The following is a 14,749-nucleotide window of genomic DNA, read 5'->3' as shown; positions in this document are numbered from 1 at the left end:
AAAACACAAACCCCAAGCCTGTGCCTCAAGAAACACACTGCAACACAAGACAAAATGCTCAGTATTAAGGAAGTATTTAATCCAATTCAGAGACATAGGGCTGCTGTTGGGGACATGGGGCTGGGAAGGGAACCAGTCTGGTGGCTCCTGCTTCACGTCACTATGGAGTTTCTCATTGCTCAGCTTTGCAGCTCGCACAGAAAGGGTCTGCTGCCTTAAAAACCATCACCAGTGCCTCTCCGGGCAACTTCTGCAACAAACCTTTGGCATGGAGGAGTTTGCTGCTGCTGCTCTGATTTCTCTCACCCTTGTGGGCTGGATGGCTTGAGGAAACCTACCAGTGACTGGTGAGGGGGGCCAGCTTGGCAGCTTGGATGGAGAATCATAGATTGGTTTGGGTTGGAAGGGACCTTAAAGCCCACCCAGCTCCACCCACCTGCCATGGGCAGGGACACCTCCCACCAGCCCAGGTTGCCCAAAGCCCCATCCAGCCTGGCCTTGAACACCTCCAGGGATGGGGCATCCACAGCTTCTGTGGGCAGCCTGTGCCAGGGCCTCACCACCCTCTGAGGGAAGAATTTCCTCTGAACATCTAATTTAAATCTACTCTCTTTTAGTTTAAAACCATTCCCCCTTGTCTTGTCATTATCTGCCCAAGCAAAAAGTTGCTCTCCATCTTTTTTGTAAGCCTCCTATAAGTATTGAAAAGCTGCAATAAGTATGCCCCCACAAAGGCTGAATCCTCCTCCGCCTTTCCAAAAAGCAGAGGATTTTACTGCTTTACATGAGAAGCATCACTTTAGGGCTCTAAGGGCTTTAGAAAGACCATCCATGTCCTGAGCAGCGTTTGAACCCAGAGCTTCTTGCCCCACAGCACAAATCACTTGACTCCAAGGAGGACCTATAATGACCATGTGGTTCATTAGCAGCTAATCTAACCTAATTTAACCTCGGTGCTTGGGTTCTGGTGAGCCGCAGGGGGTCAGCACCCCCTGATTCCCCCCAGCACGTGGCTGCCTCCCAGCACCCCAAATGCCAAGGGGGGGCTCCAGCAGACCTCTCTTGCTGCTGGAGCAGCTAACCCAGAGAAACTTCCCCGGAAAGCCAGGTTGGGGCGTTAATGCTGAGATTATTTACCTCGCCATATTCTTCACTCATTTTCCTAACGAAGCCTTTTATTGAAATCCTGTCCGACCACATTCAGATGGAGGTAGTGATACGCCGCTCCGGGTTACAGAGGTTTCGTCCATTAGTCTTGCCCTTCTGGTTTTATTTTAATCAGTTTGCCAAGCAGCAGCTCTAGAAGCACGAGCATATCAAACAATAAGGCACAGGCTGCGAGGAATTAGTATTTCCTGGTTTAATTATAAAGCGCCCTTAAAGTAGCAGGCTTTGGGAATGATTTACAAGCATTGTGAAAGATTCATTTCACCACCCATACAGTGCTATTGACACCTGGAGATTTTTACAGCTCCATGCTTAGTTCCGGTATTTTTATTTTATTTTCCCCCTTCCCCTCAGTTATTTCCACCATTTTAAGGGTCCCCCCCCGCTCTCCTTCCCTCTTTGCTCTTTGAGAACCTCTCAAGTTTGTGTGGAAGGTCTGATTTCTTTTGCTGGTGTCATTAATAATGGAACAAAACCACATTAATGACTGCAACAGCAGTCAGATAGGAGCCAGAAAGCTCCTTTCAATCTCTAATATGCTGTATGAGTGCTCTGAAATGCTTTAGACAGAGCTTTGGTGGTTTTTTGATTTTCTTTTCTCACTCTTTTCCTTCTGAACCAGTGACAGAAACATGCAGCAGAGGTACAGAAGGAAAAGAGGCAGCATCCTGCTGCACCCTCCTCTTTCACATGGAGTCGGCAGCCCAGGCTTGCCTTATTCCAGCCTTTTGGAAGTGGAAGGGACGTTTGTTGGGAGGACGAGGAGGTTTCAGTCTGTAAAAACATTCCTTCCTTCCACATGAGATGAAAAAAGCCCTTTGAAGTAGAACCTGGCCAAATCTTTGCTCTGTGTGTCAGTGGTTTCTTTCTGCCTTTATTTTTTTTATTTTTTTTTTGGCAGAGGTACGGCACAAAAAGCCCTTCTCTTACCCGAGATGAATCAACAGGAGAGACCCCGGCAGTCCTGGTCTGTCAGCATTCCTCCACTTTTTAAGCTATCTGAACTGATTCTCTGTGGTTTGAGGTCTGTGGTTTGGGAGGGGGGGAGGGAATAGAGGAAAAAAATAAAATGAAGTGAAATTCAACCTTGAAAGACGCAGAGATGTATACGTGAGGATGCACAGATGCTTCCCCATTTGGAAATAACATTTATCAAATCAGGGGTACTGAAAGCCCACATTCAGATGGGAATGTCTGGGTGGCTGCACTGCCCACGAGGCACTGCTCAGGGTCAGGGACGAAGCAGGCGATGGCTATGTGGCATTAAAACTTTACCACCAGGAATATCCTCACCCCTCCACACCCTTCTGAAATATAGAGATCACAATGCCCCCTTGGGAAGCCAAGGCACGGAGTTGCTGGTTTCTGGGAAGCTTGTGGCAGAAGCCCCAGCTTTCCTGAGTCTCTGGGGTCACCTCCAGAAGGTGCGGCAAGGGCACTGTGTGCAGCCAGCACTGTGACAGTGGCTGTGGGCTCGTGCTGTGGTAGTAGGACATGTTATATCATCGCTGCAATTCATTGAGCTCCTCGTTAGTGGGTTTTTCTCTTTCTGTCTTCCTTCCCTCTTTTTGGTCCTGTTCATCACGCACAGTGCAAGCGCCTGCAGATGATGTCTAAGACACTGGGACAGAAATCATCGAGGTGAGACGTGGTTCATGCACTACAAACCATGCCGGGAGAAACAGCTTCACCCAGGGAAGCAGCTACTGCACCAATCGGGGCAGGCGTGGCGACCATGAAAACCTACCCAAATCCTGCAAAAGGAGAAGTGAATCTTGCTTGTCTGGAGGAGCTGGCTGCAGAGGCTTTCTGGTACAGATCTGCTGTCAAGATGCTCCCAGAGGCAATGGCTACATCCGTGCATCGCTGTTACCAAAGCTACTGGGGTGGGATTTCCAGCCTGGTGTGGCCGGCGTGCATCTCCTGGGAGCTTGGGGGTGCTGCGCCTGCAGACACAGGCATGCTGTCTCTACCAGACAGCTGTATTATGTGCCACCTGAAGGCTTGTTCCTCAGATTTTATAGTCCAGCTCTATAAATAGAGCAGCTTAAAAAATTCCAGGCATCACATACGTCAATCGCTGGTAAATCTATTCTGTGTCAAAATCTAGTTCTGGTTCATCTAATTTGATGACTTTTTCATCAAGAATTTGAATCCTATATGCTGAATATTTTCAGAATTCTTTTCCCAGGGCTAGGCTCCACAATCCCTACTCTCTTTCCTCTCTTGGTTTTTATTCAACAGTGAGGCTCTCACCCAGTAACTGGGAGACGCAGGTCAATAGTGGACATTTCTGGGGAGGTGGGATGGAGGAGAATAACTGGATACCCAGTTCTTTTACCCTGAAATGTTAACCCCACAAAACAAAGTAGGTCTTAATTTCAAAACAACAAAGACAAAATAATGCCAGGAAAATAACAGTGCATTTCTAATTAAATAATATTTATGCTCCAGTTTGGTCATGACACCAGAAGGTCAGTAGTCATATAACCCTTCACCTGACATCCGTATCTGATGTTATTGTCTATTGTATAAATAAAAGAGCCTAGCTAGTTTAACACCACACACAAAAAAAGATATAAAAGCATCTTTTATCACAATCATCTAACCATTCCCAAGGATGCTCTAGTTCTACGTTGCTGATCCATGGTGCTTTGCATTATTCATTAGTAGCAGTGTAAATATTTTCAGATGCAGAAATGGCACATCTATCCAATGTGTGCAGAATGAAAACCATCTCAAAAAAAAAAAAATCACAAATACAAAAAGAGACTCTTATATCTTCCTTTTCCCCTGTGATTTTTGTTTTTCTCCTCTCCATTACCAGACTAGGACAAGGTTTTGTCATCCTGAATCCTGGGATGTCCCAGGAGCTCAAGCCCCTCTCTCCCTTCTCTAATTCAGTCGCTGTCCTAAGATGCAGGGGTAGTGATGTGCACAGATTGGGTGAGAAGTTAAAAAGAATTTATCCTGAGTTATAATTAAGCAAGGCAATAATTAAGCATGATTAAACTAGTCTAGTTTAAATGGACCATTTAAATATCTCAATAGCTCTTTTTATGTGGATCACCCGATCACCTCTCCGTTTCATTTGGTGTAAATTTGGTGCAAAGAATTTCCTTGGACCTGTCCTCATGGCTCCCTAGTTTGGACGTGGCACCTGTGGGGGGAAGCTGGGAATAGGCAGCCCCAAACCAAATCGAGTCAAGCCCATCCAGCCTTGCAGAATGACCGCTGAAGCATTTTAGGCATGTGGCCTTTTGAATAATGGCCACGATTGAGCAACACGTGTAATTATGGTGTCTCCTGTGGCAACAAGTGTGGGTAACTCGGGGCACTCACAGCTCAGCCCCTTGCACATGCAGCAGGAGTGGTTTCCTCCTGGAGCACCACGGATGTCCCCAAGTCAATTAGAGCTTGGCTCCAGCTCCCCACCTCAGCCTGTGTGTGGGGAGAACTTGGGAACTGCCCCAAACATACCAGAGGTGGAAACTTCATTTTTTTTTAGCCTCTAATTTGTAGGAGCGTGGTGTGGGTAGGTGGCTGCTGGAGGAGGTCTTGCAGCACCATCACAGGTGGCAGAAGACCTTCCAATAATGCACACGGTGACCTGGGGTGGGCTGTGGGCACCTTGTCCCAAAGTCCTCCTTTGGGTGGGCTCCCCAGCAGGACCCTTTGGGAGGTACACTTCGTTCCAGCAAGTGGCAGGCGATGGTGCCTGCTGGCAGCCTGTATCTCCAGGTGAGGACAATTCTGGGGATGCTGCACTTAGGGTGCAGGGAATGGCAGGCTCCTAAAAGGAAGCAGTAGCTTGTGTTACTTGGGGCTGCTCTTAGGTGGTGCTAGAGAGTAAATAATTATCACTGCAATTTGGGTGTCCGTATGGGGAGTTCAAAGAAATCTGTCCCTAAAACGTTTTGTGAAGAGTGGTGAGAGGGTTGACTCAACACTATTACAGCAAGGCACGTCTCACAGGACATGCCAGGGCTGCAGGGCTTAAGGGAAAAGAATCTTAAATAATCCTAACTTTCTTGTACTTTCTCAAAACCTGATTTGAAGAATAAGACTCCCCATGTCCATCTGTTAAAAGTAAGCATCCTTTCCTACTGGGGTGTTTCATTGTCCTGGCACATACTGCATTTGGATAAGGGCTCTCGGACATGGTGTTTGCTTTACAAAAACAAAGGTGTAGAACCTAGAATATAGTCCTTCATAACAACAGGTATATGATGCTGGTGGACTGCACAGTGGAAGTATAACGAGAAGTTTCAGGATTTACCTCCAACCAGCCAGTTTCACATTTTGCTGGTGGTTTCACCAGTACTGTGCTGGTCTGCAGACATTGTCTCCACTGCAAAGATAGAAGCAGGGTCTAACGTGGCCAAAACTATGATCCATATTGCAAGCTGTTGCCTTTTATACACTCTTCCCTGGCTGTGGTCTTGCCACCCTGTGGGGTTCATCTAGAGACTCCAAGAATGGGCCACCCAGCAGCAGTGCAGCTGCTCAGACCCAAGGGCTTGTCCAAAGCCCCAGGACTTACTGGGGCTTCAGGTACGTGCTGTGACCCTCCTGTGCAGACCTCGCTGCAAGACCATGCCCTCAGTCTGTGCTGTGTTTCCTGGATCAAATCATCATGATGAAGTGAATGGGAGTACTTCCATAAATCCAGTTACACGTGGAATTAAAAGAAGTGCCTGGTCCCAAGGACAGCAAGCAGGAGCACTTCATCTGGTGCTCTCAAAAGATTTGCCCAGCCTTCATCTACTTCCAGCAGACTTCAAACATTTTCTGTAGGTTTCTTTTCTATTTCAAACATCCAAACAATTCTCTCAACCTGGAAGGGCTTTGGAAAGGTGGTCTCAATGAATTGATGTAGAAACTGCAATACAGCTACAGAGAAAAAAGGATTGTTATTCCTTCTGCGTTTAGCTCTGAGCCTCTTAAATGTTTGATGTTTGGTTCCTGCTTTGGCAAAACCCGTTGTAGGGCTGTGGAGGACCCATGTTTTAGTTGGACGAACTAAAGGAGCCCCAGGGCAGAGATTGCAGGTTTGATTTCAGCCTCATTTCCACTTTCCTTCACAGTCTTGTTCCCAGACAGGTGTGTGCAAAGGTGAGTTTCCTCCTGTTTAGGGAGTTATATAGCCTGGGCAGCTTCAGCCAAGTTGAGCTAGGTCTATCTTGATGGGATTGAACTGTTATCTTTCATAGGCTGCATGCAAAACTGCATGAATTCATGCTAAGGGGGCATTATGTCAGGACACAATTTCTCTGTGGCCTTTGGGGACTGCAGTGCTGCCCAGGCCATCTTGAGATCTTGTCTCAAACCAGCAACGTCCATCCAAGAAGAAGCTACACATCAGTAGTGCACAAAATAACTTACTTCTGGAAACCAAATACCTCTATTTAATGTCCATTGTATAGGTCTTTGTCCATAAAATGTTTCCTATACTTAGACTTAGTAACCAGGTGGTGAGGTCAAGAAATTAAAAAATCAAAAAAGCCACTTCAGTACTTAAATGGACTCCTTTTTCTTTATCTCTGTTTCTCTACCCAAATACATTATTACAAGTGCATAATATTCCAGGTCCAGTGTGCATGATATTTGACAATCCTGTTTCTTTCTGTTTCTTTCTGTTTCCTCTTTGTGGCTCTTCTGTTTTTCTTGTTTCCTTCCCTGTTCCCTGAACTCTCAAACTGGCAGGGTTTCCTACCTGTTCCTTCCTAATTCAATCTAATACGATAATCATCAACTACATAGTTAATCTTTGCAATTCATTATCATAGTTAGGCTTGGAAACTTAGTATGATTAAGGGACGTGCAGGAGAATCAATCTCTGCTCGGCATCGTTTCAAAGCATCCTACTCAGTACTGCTCCATATCAATCATCAGACTGTGCTCATCCTGTTCTGAATTGAACCCTGTCCAGAGGTTCATTATGTGATGTACAACACAACAGTGCACAGTTCATCAAAAAATGTAGAAACGTGGAAAAGTTGGAAGTTTTTCAGTTTGCTTTTGCTTCATAGGGTACATTTTTTCTCCCATTCTGTGATTAGATCAAGGTCTGTTATTTCTGAATTAAAAGCACAGCTGAACTTGTGAAATAAATCTCACATGTCTATTAAAGAAAACCCTGTCATGCCCTTCCTGCAATACAGTGCAAGTATCACAGTCTGTAGCTGCATAGCAAGAATCCCAGAGTTGTAAATATGCTTCAAATTTTAATCCCACTTTCTTCTTTTTTAATAATCACACTCTCTCCCATGTCTTTGCAAAGATAACGCGGGATTCAGAATACAGGGTTTCTGCTGACGTAGGACCAATTTATATAGGAATCCAAGACTCATTATGGTCTTGACTTCATCTCCATGGCTGGGGTTCAGGTGTGATAGCAATGTTCTGAGCATTCAGTGGCATTAAGCTAAAAGTGGCAGTGGTTGCCTGGATGGCTGCCCATCTCCAGCCCTGAGTTCAGGGTCGGGAGAAGTAAGGAACAGAAGGCATCACTGGGGTTTTCTGATCTGAATGTTGGGCAGGACACCGCATTCAGAGCTCCCCTGAACGAAAGTTATCCTCCTTAAAACAGAGGATAACTTTCAGAAAAGCTTCCAATTTCACTGTAGCATTTTCAGTGATGAAGAATCCACCTCAGTCCTTGGCAAATTGCTCTTACATTTAATGGACCCTACAGTTTAAAAAGCTGAGCCTTGTTTGTAGTCTGAATTTTTTTAGTTTTGACTTCCAGCTATGGTCCCTTCCAACCTCAACTATTCTGTAATCTTGCCAAAAGCTCTGTGAGAGAAAAGAGACATCAAAGTAGCAGGAACATGCTTTTTGAGTGATTCATCTCATCTGTCTTTCAACATTACAATGCATAACACCATTCGGGGCTTCTTTTCAGGCAGCGTCTGTACTCAATATTAGTCTGTGGTTCACCTGATCTTTCTATAGACATCTGTGTTAGACTGTCCATTAGCCCATACTGAAGTGCATCTGATTTGTTTGGCCAGCTGAGGACACAAAGTGGGCTGCTTTTCATTGCTTCCCCAGTCATCGAAAAATGCAGTTCAATCGCATAGTGCCAAGAATCAGCCTCACTAAAGATTCAGATACTGGATGACAGTTTTGTACGTGTAATTACATTTCAGGACCTCTCAGTTAGCCAGTTAATCTACCTAATGTACACAGCATTGATTTTTTTACTGTTCTTGTTTCTTAATCAAATTGCCATCTGATATCAACACAGATGGTCCGCAGAAGATGAAGTCTAAAAATGTCAAGGAAACCCAAGACGATGGAAGCCTCAGGGCATCATGGTGCTAGCCCAAGAGATGGTGGCATGCTGCCCAGGTGCTGGTGTTTGCTGCTTCAAGTATGTCTACTGGAAGCATTTCATCCTCTCTGTTCACTCCCAGGTCCTGAGCCACTGCTTATCAATGTTGCATGAGTGCTAGTGCATTCTCAGGATCTTTTTTGGAGTGGACCAACTGGTTTCTTCCAACCCAAAACTCATCTGCCATTCTGGAGAGAGTTCACTCCAGACCACTCTGAAGAGCTGAAATTGAGCTAGGGGCCCAGGACTGCTCCACCATGCAGCATCATTTAGTCCTGTAGGCACAGCCTTTCAGCCCCCTGGGTCCTCTCCCTGCCCCACGGGACCAGCACAAGCAATGTTCAAGAGGCTCTTCATCAAGAGGCTCTTCATCTCCCTTAGGGTAGCCGACCAAAACCCTGTCTGACCACTAGTTTAATCTGTTTCCCATTTTTAGAATCTTTCTGTTCATTGTCATGAACAAACTGCAACAGCACCAGGAGCCTTGAAGACTCCTTATCACATTTATATTCACATCGATGGCCCAGACTGTTCTGGCCTTTTTTCCCCAGCTTTTGTTAGTTTTTGTAAACAAGGGCATTCAGTGCAAGCTAAACTGGACTTCTGTTATCTTGGACAATTTTCTGTCCTCTGTACAGCAATAAAAACACAGTTTTAGGAAAAATTTAAAATGAAAACTTTCTAGGATTTAACTGCTTGTTATTATTGATGACTAAAGTGAGAAGGAAAGGAGCCCCTGTGCAGCCCACCAAAGGGATGCTGCTGCTGGAGTTCAGCTTCTTTATCCTGCCATGAAACTGGCATTGTATTCTTCTAGGGTCTCCGTCACAGAGGAGAGAAGGCACCTCTGGAAATTCCTCAGTCCAAACCTTAGCTCAGAGCAGGATCAGTGAGAACAGCTTGCTGAGACTTGTGTCCAGTTGGTTTTGAATATCGCCAAGGATAAAGACTGCACAACCTCTTTGGGCAACCTGTGCCACTGCCTCACCCTCACAGTGACAAAACTTTTCTGAGGGATTATCTTGTACTTCAGTTTGTGCCTGTTGGCTCTTGTCCTGTCACTGGGCACCACTGAGAAGAATCTGGCCCTGTCTTCTTTTCTCCCCCCGCCATCAGCTATTAATACACGTTAACAAGATTGCCCTGAGCCATCCCTTCTCCAGGATGAAGACTCCCTCCTCTTGCAGCCTCTCTTTGCGTGACAGGTAGCCCAAACCCTCAGTCTCCCTCGTAGTCCTTCACCAGGCTCGTTCCAGCGTGTCCATCTCTCCCCTTTTCTCCCCTTTTCTCCCCTTGTCCAGGTGCCTGGGCGTGCAGCCAGCTCTCCGTGCACCTCGCTCTCTGCTTCCCTCACCCCAACCCCATCAGCGTGCCCATGGGGATGTTGTGGAGGCAGCATCTAAGGCCTTGCTTGAGTCACGAGAAGAAACCTCCAGTGGTGCGAGGCTGGGAGTCCAGCTGGCCGGGCAAACCGCCCTCCAGCTCTGACCAGAAGCTCATGGAAAACCAGTGCTCTCCAGGTATAATGGGGCTTTCTCCTCAAAATCCTTCCTGGAGTCACCTAAAGTGCTGTCCCTCCCTGAGGGTTTGGAAATGTGGAGCACAGGGGAATTCAATGAGTAGCCTAAGGCGTATTGTCCATAAATAGGAAATACATTTTAGGCACATACACCATATAGACATGCCATATATACTGATTCTTCTTAAGCTTGTTTGATGTTGAAGACATTTGTTCACCATTCTCTGTCCTGCACCCAGAACCTCACTCAGGTTCACATTTTTCTCCTTAGTTTGATTATTCCAGGCAGCCCAGATTCCAGTTGCAAAGATACACTACCTGAGGGTCAAAGAAAGCCACCTACTGCTGCAGCGGTGTTTCCATCCCTGTGGATGATGGCTGGCATAGAAGCTTTAAGAATCAGCAAAGTGAGATTTTTTTCTTTTATTTATTTATTTTTCAGTGTGCCCGTGGGGATGTTGTGGGAGACAGCATCAAAGGCCTTGCTCGAGTCATGAGGAGGAACCGTGAAGCCTGAGAACTGCGAGGGAAGATTGGAGTGCGGCATGTGGGGATAAAGTCAGAGAGCATGGCATTTCTGTCGAAATGAAGGAAAGTTCATCCTGGCCCCACACAGCCCATAGCTCATGTGGAAGTATCTTTTTTACCGTGTTAGGAATGTCTGACAAACCTGTGAGTGTTTCTTGGCTCCCTGGCTGGTCCCCAGCTGATACTCCCGTGAGGACACATTTAGGAATTCCTAAAATTGAGCATAAGTGAGAAGGGAAGAGATACAGATTTCCCTTGTGAGGTTTCATATTCCTATTTTTCTCATTTATGTAAACCAGACATCCATGAATGCCTGATGAGGAACTAGGGATAGTTCCTATCAGTATAGGAACTTATTTATATATATATCAGGGATATATATATATCAGGGATAAATATATATATATATATATATATATATATATACATCAGGGATATGCACTGGAAACCAAACACTTCCCAAATTGCATTTTTTTTTTCAAAAAGATAGGATATGATTAACCTTAAAAATGTCAGAAAAAGGCAGTAGCTTTTTTTTTTCTTTTTTTCTTTTCTTTTTTTTTCTTTTTTCTTTTCTTTTTTTTTTTTTTCCTTTTTCTTTTTTCCCAGTGGACAGGGAAAAGTTAATGAAAACTGGAACTGTACAGAGATCGTGTCATGGGCATATTTAGGATGCAAAGGAGGCAAACCCACAAATGGAGGGGCTAATTGGGGCCCTACAGTGTCCAAGCAAATTATTATTATTATTTTTTTTATGAAGAGGGGGCAAAGAAACAAAGGGTATAGTGAACTGGAGGCAGAAACCTGTGAGATGAATGATTTCACTGGGTCATTATCCCCTGTGCTGGCAGCACCTCAAGGACATTGGGTGTGCTGGACTGGAACAACTAGGCATTTTGTCATTAAGTATAGGCTAGAATTGCTTTTATATTTATTTTACTTGCAGCTAATTTCTTTCAAAACTTTGCCTGACCTTGATGAATGTTTTCCTTTTAAGCTTGCTGGGGGATGTTCTGAGGAGGGAGTCATATAAGGATGGAAAATGGTAAACATTCGGGAGAGTTACAGTCATTGTGTCTTTGCCATTTCAGTCTCTCCACGCGAAGCAGTGTGTTTCAGCGGTATGAAATTCAGAGGAGCTTTGTAAGGGCAAAGTGTCTCTGCTGAGCGTGCCAGATACCCCCCACAGCATTATAGATGTTCCTATTTGAACACGCTGAGAGTCTTCTGCGGTGATGCTGGGTGGTGACGTGACCGTGGTGGTGATGCTCGTCAGCAATGTTCTACCTCACAGTGCTGGACTTCGGTGCTGCCTTGGGAAGCTGGGGATCTACTGCCTGCCAGGAAAAATGCCTGGTTTAATACCAAGCTTGAGGACTTTGCAGTGGAACAGTTGGAGAAGTTGGACACAGTGGTGAAGAGAAAAGATATGTCCAGATCATAGAATCATAGAATCATTAGGGTTGGAAAAGACCTCCAAGATCATCTGGTCCAACCATCACCCCACCACCAGTGTCACCCACTAAACCACGTCCCTAAGCACCACGTCCAACCTTTCCTTGAACACCCCCAGGGACAGTGACACCACCACTTCCCTGGGCAACCCGTCCCAATGCCTTACTGCTCCTTCTGAGAAGAAAGATCTAATCATTTGCCCTTCAGAGCTGCTGGGTAGGGTGGTCTGTGAATGGGATGCTGGCCTTGACATGAGGAATTTGGAGTTTCATTCTTATTCGGGACATGCAGCAGGCCCTTATGCAAAGTGCATTGGGAAAGTTTTGGTCTGCTCCACACAGAGAGATGTCCAGCACCCAAACTAGGTCATCCCGAAATCAGGGGAGTATTCCTGAATGAGCTATAGCAACTGTGATTTAACAAGAGCCTGGTTCTTCTGGCGCTCAGGTAATGATAGCTTTGGTGTCTCCCTTAGCTAAGCACGACCTCACATGCTCCCTCTCAAATCACTGGTGTGGAAGATTTCAGTGGGTGACTGCCTAGGGCTTTTAATTTTCCAAACATTTGTTTTTGTGCTTTCTAAACACACGTTTCGATTAATGACAGTCTCTAGAGATATAGGAAAGAATTTCTGGACTTGATTTAACAAAGCGTATCAACAGGACTGCTGTATACAGGTGTCTACCAACACGAGGGTGGAGTACAAGGTACTGTGATAATCTTTCAGATGAAGAGCAGAATCTCCATCTTGCTGAGGATGATGCTGGGGAAGGCATTTTAAAGGATGCTCTCCATGGAGGGCGGTGATCAAGGCTGCATCTAGAGCCCAGGGCTGCCGGTCCTCGTCCCAAGTCACTGCACCTTGCCTTGGTATAGTTCAGAGTAGCGCGTGGCTCCTCACTGAGTTTGCTGCAGGAGTGGGCGGTGGCAGCAGCATCGCTTTACACCATGTGTGTGCACAGTGTGTGCTGGACACAACTCACCAAGCAGCGTGTTGCTTTCATCCTCTGCAGCTTGGCAGGCTGTCCATTGCCCTGGTATTGTGGATATGCTGTTATGTGTCGTCCCTCCATTGCCAGGTGTTTCCACGCACAGCAGCTCCCACTGCTGCTTTGTGGTGAGGGGCTGTCCAGTTCCTGCTGGCCATGGTGGGTGGGTTGTAACTGACCCCTGGAGAGCCAGACAGCCATGTGAGCCATCACTGCAGGGCCTTTCTGAATCTTTATTTCAGCTCCTATCTTAACAACCCATGCCTGAGGGATGCTTTCAGTCCATCAGACTTCAGGCAATGGACCAAACCCAATAGTTAGCTGGGCCATGTTTTTTTCTGACCCATTCTGACCCATTAAGAATTTATCCAAACATGGTACCAGGGGCTTTTCGGTAAAGACTTTGTGGCTTGAATCTTTTGGGATTGCACCCTCAAGGTTTCATGTCCTTGAGGGCAGGCGCAGTGCCTCTTCCCAGCACTGTTCTGTCATCACAGTCCTCTGAGGTCCTGTACATCAGTTTGTGAAGATGTCTCACAGCATCCCCCCTATTCAGCTTGGGTAACACCTCTGCACGAGTGATTTAACCAGGTGTGTTAGAGAACTCACTTGCTCATGAGTCTCTCAGCCACCTCCTCCAGTTTCCCATCTGGTTAAGTTTTTGTGAATAGTGGCTATGTAACATTTCTTTTTTAATCCAGTAATTAAAGGCTTCTGCTTTGTCTTCCAGTACCTGATGGGGGCCTACAAGAAAGCTGGGGAGGGACTCTTTATCAGGGAGTACAGTGATAGAACAAGGAGGAATGGCTTTAAACTAAAAGAGGGGAGATTTAGATTAGATATAAGGAGGAAATTCTTCCCTCAGAGGGTGGTGAGGCCCTGGCCCAGGCTGCCCAGAGAAGCTGTGGATGCCCCATCCCTGGAGGTGCTCAAGGCCAGGCTGGATGGGGCTTTGGGCAACCTGGGCTGGTGGGAGGTGTCCCTGCCCATGGCAGGGGGTTGGAGCTGGGTGGGCTTTAAGGTCCCTTCCAACCCAAACCATTCTGTGATTCTGTGATCTTGCTCCTCTGCTCTGCCAGACCAGGTCCTGGTCAGGGGGGATGTCCTCTCCTCAGCCATGTGACAGCAGACTGCCTACGTGACCTGAGACCACAGCTGGGGAGAAGCATACGCAAAAGATATTGTGATAGCAGGGAAAGCTTCTAAAGCATACAAAGAATAGTGTAGAACTGATATTACTGATTGACTGCTGTGGTGATTGCATGGCATTCAGTAATCTCTGTTTTATATCTAATGCCCTCCCCAGGGAAGTTTACACTAAAACTCTAGCTGTTTCAATGGGAATAGGTTTACTCACCTTTTCTTTTTCTTTTTTTTTTCCTTTTTTTTTTTCCCCTTTAAATCAAGAATGCCTAATCTATTAAACATCAATGTGTCTCTTTTGTGGTCAGAAGAGTATGTGACTTGAGAATGTCATAAATGTTGGAGCCTTGCCTTCGGGTGGGGAATCAGGGACACCCTGGAGCAGCCACTGCTTGGGCCCGTGGTCACCGCCACACGATCATGCTCCACCACCGCGCACCTTTAATCACGTCAGACTTTGCGCTCACTCATTCTCCTTGCATGAATGGATTGCATCTTTATTACTCTGCGAGGACGTTAAATAATTCATTGCTGGAGAAAGCAAAGGGAAAAGCAGCTCCAGATGCTAATTGCTGAAAGCAGTGTGTCCTTTCAAACGAGGCCCCACAA

At 46.0% G+C, this 14,749-nt stretch overlaps 1 long non-coding RNA gene across 1 annotated transcript; it reads right to left on the bottom strand.

Moving 5' to 3' along the window:
- Nucleotides 1–1,348: 1,348 nt before the first annotated feature.
- On the bottom strand, nt 1,349–3,260 carry LOC310896572. The gene is made up of 2 exons (XR_014581618.1): nt 2,915–3,260; nt 1,349–2,788 (listed from the first exon to the last, which is right to left on the bottom strand). It is a non-coding gene; the product is annotated as an uncharacterized lncRNA (long non-coding RNA).
- Between the last annotated feature and the right edge of the window lie 11,489 nt (nt 3,261–14,749).

Source organism: Anser anser, assembly GCF_964211835.1.
Source record: "Anser anser genome assembly, chromosome: 1".
In the NCBI taxonomy this organism is placed as follows: Eukaryota; Metazoa; Chordata; class Aves; order Anseriformes; family Anatidae; genus Anser; species Anser anser.
Note: the sequence above shows the minus strand (reverse complement) of the source record. Positions and strands in the feature narration are given on the sequence as shown.